This window comes from Lonchura striata, chromosome 4, assembly GCF_050655825.1.
Source record: "Lonchura striata isolate lonStrDom1 chromosome 4, ASM5065582v1, whole genome shotgun sequence".
Lineage (NCBI taxonomy): Eukaryota > Metazoa > Chordata > Aves > Passeriformes > Estrildidae > Lonchura > Lonchura striata.
Genome location: NC_140706.1, coordinates 74,640,653 through 74,657,139, shown reverse-complemented (window position 1 = coordinate 74,657,139; position 16,487 = coordinate 74,640,653). Strand labels below are relative to the sequence as shown.

The window sequence follows — 16,487 nt, the reverse complement described above, 5'->3', positions numbered from 1 at the left end:
TTCTTATTATTGCATATAATTTTCAATTTTGGCTATATAATTTAATTCATAAGGTTACACGAGTTTTTTTTTTCTCCATATTGTGATAAAATGGAAAATTTATTGTTTCACTATACAGCCTCTCTCAAAAGCTCTTACTGTTGGGCTTAATCAGTGGGTATCGAGGCTGATCTGTGCAGGATGGAATTCCTCTCTTGTGCTTCTATCCTTTTTCTCTTTCTCCAAACTCACCCTTCCTGCCTATATAGAAGAAATTAAAATAAACCCCATCATCTGAAAACTCAAAGGTGCTGCCTGAAATGCCTTCCAAAATTCTGCCTAAGTAAATTATCACAAGGAGGGACCAAAGGAGCTGCCCTATCTGTGATGATGCATGGGCCTCATGCACGCTCACCATTCCTGCTTTGATTTTTGGGTCCTTTACACACCCATTCACTCAGTGAGCACATCTGCTCAGACACCCCAGCTACCAGCACTTCACTGACTCCCAAGATCTGTTCTCCTTTCTGCAAAATAAAGCCCTGAAAGCATCTGAAAAAACCCAAACTGGCACTACAGAAAGGGAAAATGCTAGACATGGTGTTTGGAATGTTAAAAGACAGTTACTATGGAAATGGGTGTTTTATCGTCCCAGTAATTCCTTTTTTGTGTGTGAAACAGTGACATAATAAGTTTGAAAACACAGAGCAGCAATGATTCGTGTTTACAAACTTACAGGAAAGGAACAGATAATAAAGAAACTGGCTTTTCAACACTGGATTTCATTACAATGGAATAATAATAAAATTTAAAATGGCAAAACTAAACTGAATGGAAATTAGAAGTACCCAAAGCACTGTAGCTTTTCATTATTGCATATTGCCTTCACAGGGGATGAAGAGTCCTGGTTTAATCTTTCTCTGAACAAATTTGGTAATTTAAGAAAAAAAAATGCATAGGGAAGGAAAGGTCTGTCTTTACATTATCCTAAAATATTTTTAGTTTTTTTATTAAAGAAATCAGTCATATATGTCTTAGACTCATAAAAGTAGTAGGATGTGCAAATTTATGTGCATAACAGAAGTCTAGACACATGTTCAGAATTATGCATATATTCAAATATTTAGTTCAGTAAATATTAATCCTGTGTTTTCTAGAGCCCAGTGCTGAACTCAAGTTATTCATATCTGTAATACTCAATGCATTAAGTACATTCACCCTTCACAGCCGATGTCTATCAGCAACTTTTCCAGAAGGCAGTCCCCTTGAGAATATTAAGTAGATCTTACACGAACATTAAAAAATATAAAATATTTAATATTTAAGAGGAAATCCTAACAAAAACATAATTAGAGATTAGATGCTATTTATGCAAAGACCCATGTTATTTATTTGAACAACAGATATTCAATGTGACTCACCTAATTGGGTCTATAAAGTTATTTAACTATCTTAAATTAGGAATTAAATTAATGCCATATTCTATAATAAAAAGACTTAATTAAATCATTAAGAGTAAACTCTTCTGAACTGATTAACAGCCCTGAAGAAGAAAGAGTTTGACAACTGAAAATATGCTTTGGAGGAATAAAAATAGGGAGAATATATATATATATATATATATATATATATATATATAAAGTTGATTAAGCTCAGTAAAGGGATCTAAATACTTATGACTGCTCTGGGAATGACACCACTACTGATAATTGCCAAACACCTACAAAATTACTAAAGTGTGCTCATTAAAACAAAATGCATAATAAGCAATCTTGAAAATGCAAATGATGCTTCCCAAATGACATTTTCCTTCTTTCTATTCACTTTCATCCCCCTTGGGTTTTAATACGGGCAGCCACATCACACGAGATATTGAACCCCCCACTTTATGTAGACATACTCTTCCATAGTTCAAATTGCCTTCAGAATCTTTCCTGTATGGAATATAAGAAATAAAAAAAAACCCAGAAAAACCACTGAAGAAGCCATCATAATAGTCAGTAAGGAAATTTCTATTATGAATATTTAACAATAAAAATTAATCAAAGCCTTTGCTTGGTAGGGTTCAGGTAGTCTGAATATTATTATTATAAATAAATGTACATAAGATTTTTGACCAATATTTGTCTAAAATGATGATTTTTTCATACCAGATAAACCAGCTCTTTCTAAATAATATTCACTCAGTGTAGGAATATTATCAAACTAGTGGATATAAATTTACATAAATAAAAACTGCTTTAACAAGCTTAATCATCAGCAAGACATGGTTAGTAGAATTGTCTGTAATATGGATAAGCTGTTGCAACCAGCCCTGGTTCATTCCTAACAGGGGAAGAAAAAAAGGAAAAAGTGTGTGTGTGGGGGGGGGGGGGGGGGAAATCTTGTGTCTTGTGTAAGAAACCTCTTGCAACCATAGATTTTACTCAGTGGATGGCTGATATCAAAATACTCAGATCTTCAGCTTCCAAAAATTATTTAGTTTATGTAGTGATTTCACTGAGATTTCTCAAATGGCATACACAAATTATAACAGTATTCTCCTCCCTATCACACCATTCTTTTTATCCAAAGGTTTAAAAAATAGCTCTACCTGGGCACAACTTTTCTTTCTAACAGGGGTGGCAAACTGACAGGATTCCTCTTAAAAATGAAGCCTAATTCCCATTTTTTATGAGATCAGTAGTCTTTCCTTTCTGGTCTCATCAGGAGGCCAAATTTGTGCCTTTAGCCCCGGATCCCGTTATTCCTCAAGTGCATTTTACTGAACTCCTCAGTTAACACTCAAACACCTTAGGGACCACCAGGACAAAAATTCACAATAAATGTGCTGCTTTTCTCATCTCCTCCCACCTTGGCCAAACCTTTCCCCAAGTGGCTGACCTCCCCTGATGGTTGCAAACAACATATTTGCTCCCGGAGATCAAAATGAGAAAACTACAAAAAAGACCACTCAAAAAAACCCCACCAATAAAATCTAGCATCCTTATTCTTCCCCCTAGCCCAAAACCCAGAGAAACATGCCATGCTGTAGAACTATTTCTTTTTTTTTTTTTTTTTTTACACAAAGTAGGAAATGCAATGCCTCTTAAACACAAAACTGAGAAAGAGCATGTAGTAACTGAAAGAAGAGATGACATCAAACTGAACACCTGAAGAACAAGATGCTGTTACACATCTGTTTTAAGCATAAGAAGTCCCACTACACCCGCCTGTCTCCTCCTTGTGCTTTCGTTCTCTCAGCCCTATCCAAATTATTGAAATACTTGCCCCCATACTCTTCAAAATCCAGGCTGCTGCTATTCCAAGCTAATATTTTTAAAGGTGAAAGTTAAGCCAGGCAGCAAAGCTATGCATGTCCAATTGACAGAAACATCATCTGTCTGCAAACCAGGGAAGAAAATATCTTTACAGAGAAGCCTTACTAAGCCCTACTTCCAAACAGCAACACAGAAGCAATCCTGGGAGCTCTAATGAAGACTGGGATCTTATGGATTTGTGTGGTGGGTTGATCTTGATGTGTATGGAAGAGGGAAGAACATTTATCACATTTTACTGGATAGCCAAGCAACACAGCATCTCTCATTTGGGCACAAAATCCATCTGCTTGTTTCAATGTGATTTTGCTTTGACATGAACAGACTGTCAAATATGCTCAAAACAAGTTCCTATGACCAAAACGCATCAGAAATACCATGTGACTGAAAAAAATTCTGCTTCTCTGCAAAAAATTGCAAAGAAAACATTGTTTCTGCAATTAAAATGGTGTCTCCTCGACAGGCAAGGTCATCTCGAGTTCTGATTCTCACTACACATTTACTCCATTAAATAGACCACATCTTATTTATGCTACAAAATTCATATAATCCATCTCTTCAGCTTCATCTCTCCCCACCTCCCCAACCCCTTTTTTAGGTTTAACTATTCCATAGTTTAAACATATACAAAATATCACAGAACCACTAAGGTCAGAAAAATCCTCCAAGGTCATCAAGTCCAACCCTAATACCAACTAATAATTCTTCCATAACTGCTACAGTCCTTAACATTTTTATGAGTTCTGGAAATATTTTTGAAAATATAATTTCAACATATAACTTTTTTTGTATGATTTTTAAGCACAGTGTAAAAAAAAAAAGAAACTATTTTGCTCTTACAATTTAATATCTAAGAAAACCTTAGGCAGTATATTCAAGAAGGCATTTAAAACTTTTAAGAAGTCTTAGATCAGCTACAATGTTGAGCAGGAACTACAAAGAAAGAAATAAAAGACAAATAGCTCCTACCCTTGTGTACAATCTGTGTAATTTTAGTCCCAGCTTGATAAAGACTGGCAACTTTTTCCTCATTTTCACAAAGTACCAACTGTTGCTAAGAAAAATGAGATAAAATAAAAAATGCTAACCACATAGCAAGATTTTGAAACAGAAAATCAGCAAGCCACTGTTTGTCTGAAAATAGTCATAGTACATTTCAAACTAACTACTGGAACAGGAAAACATCCAGAATTGTCAGGGAACAGGGAAAGCTTGTCACAGGTTCCAAGAGAGAGCCACAGGGAATGCTCTCTCAGGAACAGAGGTAGCAAGTAAACACTATTGAAGCTATTTGAAGCTACCTACCCTAGTCTTTAACATAAATGCTGAAAAAAAAAAAAAAAATCCCAGAGAATCTATTATCCTTCATTCAAAAAGGGCAAGGAAAATGACAGGAGACAAATCCACATGTTGATTTTTCATGAAAGCTGGAAAAAACTAACTTCATGATGCATTTCCAGCTAGTGAGACTTTTTTGTCCCCTCGCAGTTGTATAGAATATTGTTTTTTGTCTTAAAGTTTTTTCTTTTGTTTTCAGATTAAAATCACTGCATCTCAGGAAGCACAGGACTGTAAACCCAGTTCTCCACGGGTGCCTAAATACGCAGTTCAGGAAAAAGTTCCATATCCAGTGACAACTACAGAAAGTGCAGAATATCCCAGTGCTCCCTTTACAGAGCCAGTGTAACATATGGTTATCATGGGCTTTTCTCATCAGCTCAGACTGAAACAGAAAGTTCCAGTAAGACTCAATTTGCATGTATAATATCAGAGCAGAGTGCCTGCAGATCTGTAAGCCAGAAGAAAAAAGTATGCACAACTTTAGGAAATGAAAACTCGGAGCTGCAGACAGCTTTAGCTGATCTTAAGTCCCATACAGCTGCTAACTAATTCTCAGTAAGGCACCCAGGGAATTAAACATGCACCTCTCATCATTATCAAAGATTGCAGCTACTCAGGGTCTTTATATGCTGCACACCTACCCTGTAGTGTTTCTAATGACATCCATTTTTGTACCGCAGGTGAAATGCTGATTACTTAATTTATTTCTTAGTCATTTGAAAAACTCCCACTGTATTTATTTAACATGCCCTGCTTTTCTTCATCTGTGCATAAAGGCCACTGAAAAAATGCTCAGGGATACAACAGGACTAAGGCACAACAAATGAGCATCACAGTATGAATGCATTACAGGACATCAGGGTGCAACATCAAAATCTTCTCAACAGTCCATTTACACACTGTGAATTAAATTCAACCACTGTATCTGTATATGAAAGTTCTACCCACCCCTGCAGGTCTAATACATGCATGTTCAACAGCACACTTCAACCTTTGATTGCTTCAGCATCTAGTTTATAATTTTGACAATAAAAAAATACACCATTCAAATATTTTAGAAGCATTACATGAAGGAGAGGGGCAGAGAAATAATTCAGTACATCAAGTTTTAATAAGTGGCTTTCCTGAACAAGGGCCAGATCCTGCACATTATTTGTTCCTGACAGAGAAAGCAATGTCAATTTGTTACTAGAGGAAAATAAAATCTAAGTTATGCATTATTTCATGCATTCCTGGATCCTGCTGACTCTTGAGAGCTGCTTTCCTATTTTCTTACTAATGTTTAGAGACAAACAGCATTTTTCAATACACACTAACCACACTTTCCACAAATAATAAGTTGACCTACAGAGAGAAAGGAAAATAATGTTGGTGGTTGAATGTTGTCGCTCTTTCAATGCTGACTTGCACTGAAGAGAAAGGAATTCCTTAAGCATGGAATGCAGTTCTTACTGCATTCTGCTTTATGAATACAGAAGTGCAGTGCCCAAGGAAAAAAATATGCAAATTTACACTTGGGAATTTTCCATAGTACTCATCAGTACATTTTCTTAAGTCCCTCTCAGAGAAGACTTTCAGGGAATTTATGTAGTCTCTGGTCCTCCTTCCATTTCCTTGATTATAAACAGCTAAACTAAATTACTTGTAGCTCTGTGCATCCTTTTCAAAGACAAATCTCTTCCTACAGAAAACATTTTTTTCTTAAGCATTTACAACACAGCTCCTAACCAAAAATCTCACAGCTTACTTGAAACAAATGGTTTTACTAACAGATGCTGTGGTACAACTCAGACACAGCACAATTCCTTCTTTTCTCCCTTCCAAAACAATTTCATCAGCTTTTTCCACCTCCACCATATCCACACCCCTATTTATTCTATAATTAAGTGGGAAAGATCTGCTTACCTATTAAACAGCTATTTTGTAGCCTGGCACGCAGCATAGCAGAGGTTGCTTATCAGACTTCTGTCTTTCCTGTTCTCTGATGGCTAAAAAATAACTTTACTGGCTTTGCTAAGCAGTGTAGGAATCCTTTAAAAAAAGATGTGGTCAAATGAATACCTTTCAGGGACCATTTGCCACCAAATTTATTTTATAATTCAGCTAGTCTCTCATTCCAGAACTTACACCATCCTGTAAGGTACAACTGTACTTCCAATGCACTGCTTAAATGTTAATGGAATGAAATTGCTCCCATCCATATTTTAACAGGCTTAAGTACATCAGCTCACTCACTTCTGTAACAAAACTCAAGAGAAGTCTACCAGAGAAATTCAATGAAGTTAACTGAACAAATTATATAGGGTTGGCTCAACTTTTAGGGTTGGAGGTGAAGTTTTTTTTTTGTTTGGGTTTTTTTTTTTGGGATGTGGATTTAAAGATATTGTCATATTATGATAGGTTTGTTACTTTAGCTCCTAACAGCTACAGAACATTGTGACAACCTATGGTTTTGAAAACTGCTTGTGCTGTGGGCTACAAGAAAATTTTTCTCACCCTCTAAAGCCACTGTTATATAGACAAAATTTCTGTTCTTTATCTTCCAGTATATTTAATTAGACTAGATTATTTCAGTCAAATAATGGTGCAGTGTACATCACATTTTGACATAAATTGCTCATGTTGGGCTTTCAGAGAGAAAAGAATTGAGAGACTTGGGGATGTTGAAGCTATCATATGCTTATAAATAAACATGCAAACTGAATTAAACTTGGGCAATCTCCTCAATACCATCAAGCACAAACAGGTGTGATCCCAGCAGTAAACAATGGGTATGAGCTTCAGCATTACTGGGTTGGTTTTATTCGGTAAGTCTTCTGTCAAGTTATTACTTGATTAAAACAAAACCAAACCAGAAATGCTAAAGCTTCTTAGTTTTGTCATTCCCCCCCAAAAAACTAAACCGTATTCTCCAAAAAAACCCAAACAAACAAGTCTACAGTCCAGAAGAGGACAACAATCAGGTGAAAGGGCTGGAAGGAATTCCCTATGGGGAACAGCTGAGTAGGTTTCTCTAGTCTGGAGACAAATTCTGAGAGGAGACCTCATTCCTTCCTAAGAAGGGAGCATGGAGAGGGAAATATTGAGCTCTTCACTGATAGGACACAAGGAAAGAGTCCAAGCTGTGCCAGGGGAAGGTTGGACAGGATATTGGAAGCATTCCTTTAGTAAGGGGGCAATGAGGCACTGGAAGAGGAGCCCCAGAGAGGAGGTTGATCCCCAAGCCTGTTGATGTTCAAGAAGCACTTGGACAATATGCCCTCAACAACATGTTTCAATTTCTGTGCAGCCCTGAAATGGATGGGCAGTTGAACTGGATGATAATTTCTGTCCCTTCAAGTAGAAATACTCTACTCTGTTCTACAGATGCATTAATTTAATAAACAAATAAAGATAGGAGTCCATGATTTTGCTAAACAACAGTGTAACACTAGAGGTGAGCCTGGGCCAGGGAATTCTTTCTTGGATATTGCAATTTTCTGAACCATCTTATTTCAGCAGCTAGGTTAGATTCCTCATGGTCCTCACTTTCTCATGTGCTAAGCCAAGCACTCTCCTGCCTCAGTGGGACTAGAATGCAAACAATTAGCTGTCCACATCAATGAAGTGTGTTTGAACTACTGCCATTGCATGCAAGAAAAGACAACATAAAATGGACATGCTCTACTTCTACAAGAGTCACTTGACATTGCATCAAATGTAGTTTCAGAGGAAATTTCAATTAAATAGATTAGGTGATTATGGTCTGTGAAACAAGAGATGAGCCAAGAGCCTCAGAAATCCACATTTAGAAGAAAGAAAATGATGCAGAACTTCCATTCAAGATGGTATGTAACCAAAAACAACAGCAGTAAGTGGTCACCTAGACAAAACAATTCAGAACATGAAAATTGGAGGAGTAAAGACTTTATAAAATCAAGTTGCTGTCCAAATGAGACAGTCTGCTCAAGTTTCCTGCACAGCAGCCTAGCATGTTTTAAACTCTGTACAGCACAAGGAACAAAAACATAATGGAGATTGTGCTGACATAAAGCTCAGATCATCTATGTTCTCTGGGGCATACATAACTGCTGCTGGAGCTGATGAAGAATGTAACAAAGAAATGAAAATAGTGCAATAACCATGATAACAACAAAAAATAACAATGCTTCATACAGTCAAGGCAAGTAAATATATAATGGATTTTTAGACGCAGTATTCAGCTGAATTACTTGCTCAGTTCTTTATAGAATTACTTCTTTATTCAGTATGAAAAACTTATTTCTTTCCAAGGTCAAAAGAATGCCTATAATAAATATATAGTGAGGGACAAATAGTAAAGGATCTTTATTAGAAAAAAAAAAAACTGTTAGGATATTGGTTTTTATTGGCTGAGAAATATATCTTGAAATACTGACAAAGTCCCTCCTAAGAAGAGCTTGAGTAATACACAAGCATATGGACAGAAATAATTAAATATATACCAAATACGGGATATACTTCAATAAAAATACCAACTTCAAGTAGTCTCCACCCATAGAAACAGGGGAGAAAAAAAATCTTTAAAGTGTAATGTATTACTTTAGAATATTTTCCAATAAGGAACTGTGGAATTCATTTTGCAGATGTTTTGTCCTTATTTTGTTCTGCAGAAGAATGAATCACTCTTCACACAGAAGTCCATATAATGAACTTTGCTGCAATTTAAGCACTGACCCAGTGCATACATGTAAACAAACATACCCCCTGCCTAAGATTTTTAAATCCAAGTATTTCTGCCTACTTGTCTACAGAGAGACAAGTCTGAGCTCCTTAGAGTTTTTGAGTCATTGAGAGACTCTTTGATGATGAGTCCTTTGAAAAGAAAGAGAGCAAAATTTAAATTTACAGTGTTGTTTTCTCAAGACAAACACACTCCTCCACACACAACTCGAAGCACTTTAATTGTTGACCTCAGTTCAGCCACTCTGAAGTCACAGAGCTGAAAGGGGGAAAATAAGCAGCATTTCTTGAGATTCTGACAAATTTTCACCCAGGGTGTTTGGGTCAGACTTCAAAAGGCACTTAGCCATCTAATTCCCATTACTTTCAAAGTGAGGAAAATATATAAACAACTTTCATAGCCTGGCCTTTTATGTATACCAGGAAACCAGGGTTTTCTCGCTTTGTACTTTTTAAACAAGTTTTACTTCTAAACAAGTTTCACAGTCAATTTCCAAAATTTTTTATCTTCAGTCAAAAAGCTTTTAGATTTTGCACTTTTTGCTCTAAGGTGTTTAAGGCAACAAAGAATGCTTTTTCGCCTCTTCAGCTGCAGAGGGCAAAAAAAATGAGAGATGTCAAAGGTCCCTATAAGTACATTGTCTAATGACAAATGAGAAAATAGACCAGATGTCATACCAAAATACTTTCAATTTTGCATATAGTACACTCATGGGCTACATACACTATTATTTAATAATTTAACCTTTCAAATGCAATGGCATATTCCTCATGGCTATTTTTGAATTAGAACTGAATGTCCTAGAGGCAGACGCGTGGCAAGATTTCCAGGAGAAACCTGGAACATCACAGACTTCCCTCTAAAAGATTTAGAACAATCTTTTCTCTTTTTTTGCATTTGAACTTTTTACTATTCAATTTTTATTGACAAAAACCTTTCCTCCATCAGCTAATGGTCCCAGACAATATTGAATCTCTCAAACACCGGTAAAAAGCCCAAATTCTCAGCATCAGTTTCCCAGCTCCCAGGTTATTGGCATCACATCTGGATATTTTTTCTAGTTTTTGTCTAAATAACATTGTTGTTTAACAGATAAAGTTCATATACAATTCAAAAGGAAAAATATCTGCATCTATTAAGAAAAACATTCTATAAATATTAGAATAGCACATTTAGATGAAATTTCAAAGCCTGATTTGAATAGTTTCACTTATCTCTAATGATATCTGTTGCCTTCTGTTAACTACTAAAACTTAATTTTTTTTCCTGTTGCTCTTACCCACAATATTAAAAGATAAAATTTTATGATTATCCATCATGGAAATGCTGTACCCTTTTAAGCATTACCCACGACCAAAACCATTTTAAACTACAAGTCTATTTGCTCAAAAAGTATTTCAAATACTTCTGAAAATGAAAAGTAGAGCAAAATCATGAAAACCTTCCTCAATGCTCATTTTCCACGTAATCTAATATTTTAATAAACTTCTCTGAAACCAAACAAGTTCTAAGGCAAATGAACAAGAAATCACTAACTGAAAGCAGAAAGGTTTAGAGAAACACACCAATTCATTTCTTGACATATGCCAGAATAAGAAAGCACTAGTGTTTTTACAATCCTAGGCACAGCCTAAATCAAGCTTACAAGTTCCATTTTCTGGACTTGAGCCTCTTCTCCAGACATTTTAATAGTCTTTTATAGCTTCATATTCTGCTTTGATTAAAGGGGCCACAACACAGCTTTACATGACCAACTGGCTATGGGATCTTGAGCAGATTGTTGGTTTTCTTCTGATCTTAACTCTACACCATGAGACAGAGTTGTGATCCTACCTTAGCAAACTCAGCAAAGAAATTTCAGATCAAAATTATGAATGGAATGAATTTGCTTATTTTCTGGGTTTATAAGTAATTCTCAGAACTTAATAGACAGACAAATGTCTGCAGAAATGAGTGTAAATGGGCTTGTCCCTGTCTAGAGATGTATGATGTAATTATCTGCATGGTGTGCACAAAAACATCAATTAAAACCACAGAGAACACATATAACATAGCTGACTTCTTCAGTTTTTACACTTATCCTACAACAGATGAGCTGTACCCACAGTTCTATGTACAGCATATAAATAAATATAGACTCAGCAGAAATATTTAGACACGTTCTAGCTGTAACAACACATTCTTTACCAACACACCTTTAGGCATTCATCAGGGTCTGCTCCCCCCAAAAACATTTAACTCAGCCTTGGATCTGCCAATGCAGCTCAGAATTGTTGAGAGCACAGCTCACCCATTGCTGCAGCTGAGATGGGCACAACACACAGAGAGTGTCACCATAGAATTCCAGAAGGCTTCAACCCACACAGAGTAACACCACTCCACTCCAGAAGGCTGCAAGCTTCCACTCCTCTTGTCCTTCAGCCCAGTTTTTACCCCTGATGCTGATGCACGGCACCTGTGAGCCCCCTGTGCCCTTTTTGGTTGGGCAGTGTCCCTGGGCACTGACTGCCCTCAATGCTGCTCACCTGCTCTCACAGCTGCAGCCCATCAGCCACTCCCAGTTACCACAAACTGTGCCTACAGCAAGGGTCAGGCAGAGATCTGAGCAATATCTCTATCTTAAAACAGCTGACAGCAATCAAACAGCAAGTAACTGTGGCACACGGCTGACAAAGTCCAACAGATGTCCTCAAGCCCAGATAAAACCATCTAGATTACAAGCCACATGAAAATTACCATGTCTCTCACTAAACCATAAAATGGATATATCTGCCTTGGGCAAAGAAAATCTACAGGGCAGTTATGACATTCCTTCCTTTTATCTTATTTACCTAATCTGAATGGGAAAATAAAACCCCCAAAACTCTATTCCACAATTGAGACCGTCATGTGGACATGGTAAAGAAAGCCACTTGTGCACTTAGGATAGAATGAGCAGAATAGAAACACACAGCTTGGTGAAAAGCACTCATCACAAAATGCAGAATCTGAATTACTTTCACAGAAATACACAGCAATTAAAAAAATCCAATGATCAGGAGATACATGCATGCCTAAAAGGCAAGTCCAAAGCAGTGTTTTGAACTATATATCACTTTAACTATTAGAAAATAACAGTTTTAGAAACAGGAGCCCTTCTGCACTCCTCTTCCCCACAAACGACCCCAGAAACAAAGGAAGTCACTTCTGACTTACGTGTCTGGTACCAGCAGCAGCCAGGGGTGGAATGGGTGATTTGGCTGCCCAGAATTCCCAGCTGGTCAGAGGCAGCACACGTCACACTTGAGATGGCCACAACACACACAGTGCCACCACGGAATTCCAGAAACCCCACGCAGTGCCACCACGGAATTCCAGAAACCCCACGCAGTGCCACCACGGAATTCCAGAAACCCCACGCAGAGCACCAGCATGGCACTCAGAAGGCTGCAAGCCTCTGCTCCTCTTGTCCCTCAGCCCAGCTTTTACCCTGATGCTGATGCACGGCACCTGTGAGCCCCCTGTGCCCTTTTTGATTGGGCAGTGCCCCTGGGCGCTGATTGCCCTTAATGATGCTCACCTGTTCTCACAGGTGTGCCCAATTAAGGGTAAGGCTCAGCTGCAGCCCCGCCCCAACGGCCACAAACTGTCTGCCTACAATTCCCTTTTTATTTTTTATTCTTATGTCTGCTATTTCTTTACAGGGCTCCTGCAGAAGAAATAGTAAAAATGGTAAAACTATCTCTTTTGTAGGTTCCACTAAGTCTGGAATGCATCCATGTGCTGATCCTGATTCACTCTCTAAATTTACATATCATTAAAATCTTCATAAGTACATTTATTGAATATTGGCAATATCAATAGCAACATACAAGAATGAGCCAAAGGCCAAACACCAGGATATCAACAAAATCAGCAGCTATACAGTATCCCTCACAAGACCCAGGAGTGAAAGTCAGGGAGATCCCCTGCTTGCTTTGCCACCTCACTTGAAACTTCACGACACACAGAAAACTCACCTCAGAACAACCCACTTAAGTGAATCTCGTTTCCTATGTTAATTTTCCAATTTAATTACCTTTATTTCCTCAAGATAAAAAAAATCCACTGTATGGAAATTTAGCCATACTTTAATCAAATCAATAAAGGATTAAAAATATATATCTTTGCTAGAAGGAATAAGCTGAAGTTTTATTAATGCATTTTTCCAGATCTGCAAGTTCTATTGTAGTCATTAGTCCATGTTGTCCCACATTGTGGCTGTAATTTCTAACCTAAGCTAATGATGACTTTGAAAGACTAAAACTAAATAGCTAAAGAATTCTTTAATTAATAAAACTGTCACTCATAAAATTAATTCAATTAGAACAAAGAAAAAATTGCCTCAAATGATCTAAGGTAATACAAATTTATTACTATCAACATCTCATGTCTTCCAAGGAAATAAATTAATAATAAAAGCCATGAGTGCTCCAAGAACCCTGCAAGTTTATGCTGTCAATATTTCACTATTTGTATTTGTTTGGTTTTTATTTTGCAGTAATGATCTTGAATAAAATCTAAAACTTCAATCTGTGCAAACTAAAAGTATAATTGAATGGGAATTAATTTAGACATGTAAATCTCCTTCAGTTTAATTTTTAAAGTTCCATCTTGCTTTGTAACTGCTACAGGCTTAAGCAGAAGAAACACACATTTTTCTGTGGAACTAACCTGATAAAATAATAATACATTAAGTTGCATTAGTTGTAATTTAAGCTCTTTGCATTAATGCATTCATAAACACAAAGGTAAACAGAACAATGCAGCATTGAAGTGAAGAATGGCTTATATGGAGAGGCCAGGGTGATGGCAGGAACAGTCTGGTAGATTCATTTTCAGGAGCTAATATTGTTTATATAAAAAACCTGAGAGATCCTTATAGAACTGTATCTTCCAAGAAAAATAAACTTATACCTTTTAATGCTGAAAAACATTTCATCATTCCAGATGAGGTGGCTGAGCCCTGTAGTATTGTCCTCTCTGTTGTTTGGGTAAGCCACTGTGGAATCAATTGCTCCTTACAAACTTCATTCCCAAATCTTAGTGTTAGCTGTGCCAATTCCTTGTGTCTGCCCACACCAGACAGCTCCTGCTCCCCTGTGCTGGGGGAGCCAGCAGGAAACCCAAATTCAAGAGGAGTTCTGGAAGGAGAACTCATCCTCCACCACGTGGCAAGCACCCACTGAAAGCTGCTGGGCAGATGTTGATCCAAAGAGTAAAAACCAGCAGCCAGGTGGCTGAATGGTAAATACCTATGGCCCAGGAAACAGCCACCTGCAAAACACATTTTATTCAGAGCCAGGGAGGAGGAATGGGGAAAGGCACATACCCAAAAACAAACAGTGCGAACCCTAAATATTAAACATATTTTCATAAGAGCCATGAGAGAAGCAAAACAAACCAGAATGTTTAAAACACTTAACACAGCAGGATTTTGTCTGTAAAATCAGAATGGAAAGAATACCACTAGATTTCTGAACTCATTTGTTCCTGTCCTGCCTTCAGCTAGGGTAAATTTCTTCTGGGTAGCTGTTACAGTGCTTTTGGATTCAGAATTAAAATGTGCTCATATTACACCAACGTTTTGGGGTCTGTGCTAAGGTGTGTTTATCCTAAGCCAAGGAATTTTTCTTTCCTCGTGCCATGCTCTGCCACTGAGGAGGTGTGTAAAAAAGAAAATCAAGAGCAAAACCAAAAAAGTGTGAGGGAGCAGAGCTGGGCCAGGTGCCCCAAACTGGCTGCCAGGGTATTCCCCACCACAGAGCACCATGGCATTCATACAAACCTTTGTTTGCTGCTACCTGGGAGAGCCAGGCTGGCTGGGGAAGGGAGGTCTGCCTCCAGTTAACAGGCAGTGAGTGATTGCATTGTGATTCTTGTCTTTCTTTGGGTTTTTTCCCCCCTTTTTATTATAATTCTATTATTATTATTGCTATTACTATTGTATTGTACTTTATTTTCATTTATTAAACTGTTCATATCTCAACATACAAGTTCTGCTTCAATTTTCCTCCCACTTCCACAGGGGTGGGAGGGAAGAAAGGGGGAGCTGAGTGAGCATCTGTGTGGTGTTCCATCTCCAGCTGGGTTTAAAACCATGACAGGCACTTCTCACCACTCAAGAAATGATGATAGGCAGCCATAGCCACACTATTAATTATTGCTATTGGCATATCACAGTGAGGCTACATCAGGTCAGACATCTGATTTATCCTCCTTATCATGCTCTTGATAACCTTAAAACATTTTATTAAGCTGTTAGGGGAAAAATGAGAGAAATATGAATTTACAACAAAAATTCATGCATGTTTACACTGATTTTTTCCATTTTGCCTCCCTGAAGACAGCATGCATTTGCATCAACAGCAAAATCCTTCCTTTGCACTTTCATATAAAAAGTTCTCACCTAAACAAGTCTGAAATTTGTGCAAAGACTGGCACTAGCTCTGGCACTGCCACTTGGCTGTGAGCTCAAGCCTCGGACTCGGAATCCTTCTGCTCTCAGAAAATCTGCTGCTCTTCACTCTAAATAAAACCATTTCCTGCAGCTAATCTTGACAGGAATCACAGAGGCATTAAAAGCACCCAGCAGCATTAACCTGAGGAAGGCATGGAGCTCTTGCATGAGTAAAAGGTGGTGTGAGCCCTCGTGGGCTGTGAAAATACAGAATTGGCAGGACACATCTGCCTCTCTGGAATTAACATCTGGCAAGCTGTTGTACTTTATCCCCACCATGGGAAGCTCAGAAGACCAGGGGGACTGGACGCTGTAAAAGAGGCAGTGAAATTAAAATATAGAAAATCTAGAGTCCAGAAGGAGTTTGTGTGATCAAAGCAAGGTCAAAAGAGGCCAGCTCCCTGCTGGCCCGAGCAAGCCCCCGAGGATGGATGGCAGGGCACTGCCACCCTGCCCCAGGCCCAGCTGTCAGTGCCTGCAGGGCTGGGTGGGCACACAGGGCACTGCACTCAGCAGGCAGGCAGCAATTTCTCGTGTGGCCATCGTGGGGAAATCTTCTGATTTCAGAAAATTAGCATTTCCAAAGGAAAACTTAATAATGCCTTAAAAACAAATTGATTCAGCTGCAGAGAATGAATGGAGAAAGCAGTGAACTGCAAGAGGCAATGAG

General features: G+C 38.0%; 1 long non-coding RNA gene across 2 annotated transcripts in view; it reads right to left on the bottom strand.

Annotated features, from left to right (window-relative positions):
- Positions 1 to 12,904, bottom strand: part of LOC146767732 (uncharacterized) — a 67,564-nt gene extending 54,660 nt beyond the window's left edge. For both annotated transcript variants that reach the window (XR_014955008.1, XR_014955009.1), the window contains exon 1: positions 12,535 to 12,904. This is a non-coding gene — a long non-coding RNA (uncharacterized LOC146767732). The remainder of the gene's footprint in view (positions 1 to 12,534) is intronic.
- Positions 12,905 to 16,487: the final 3,583 nt, after the last annotated feature.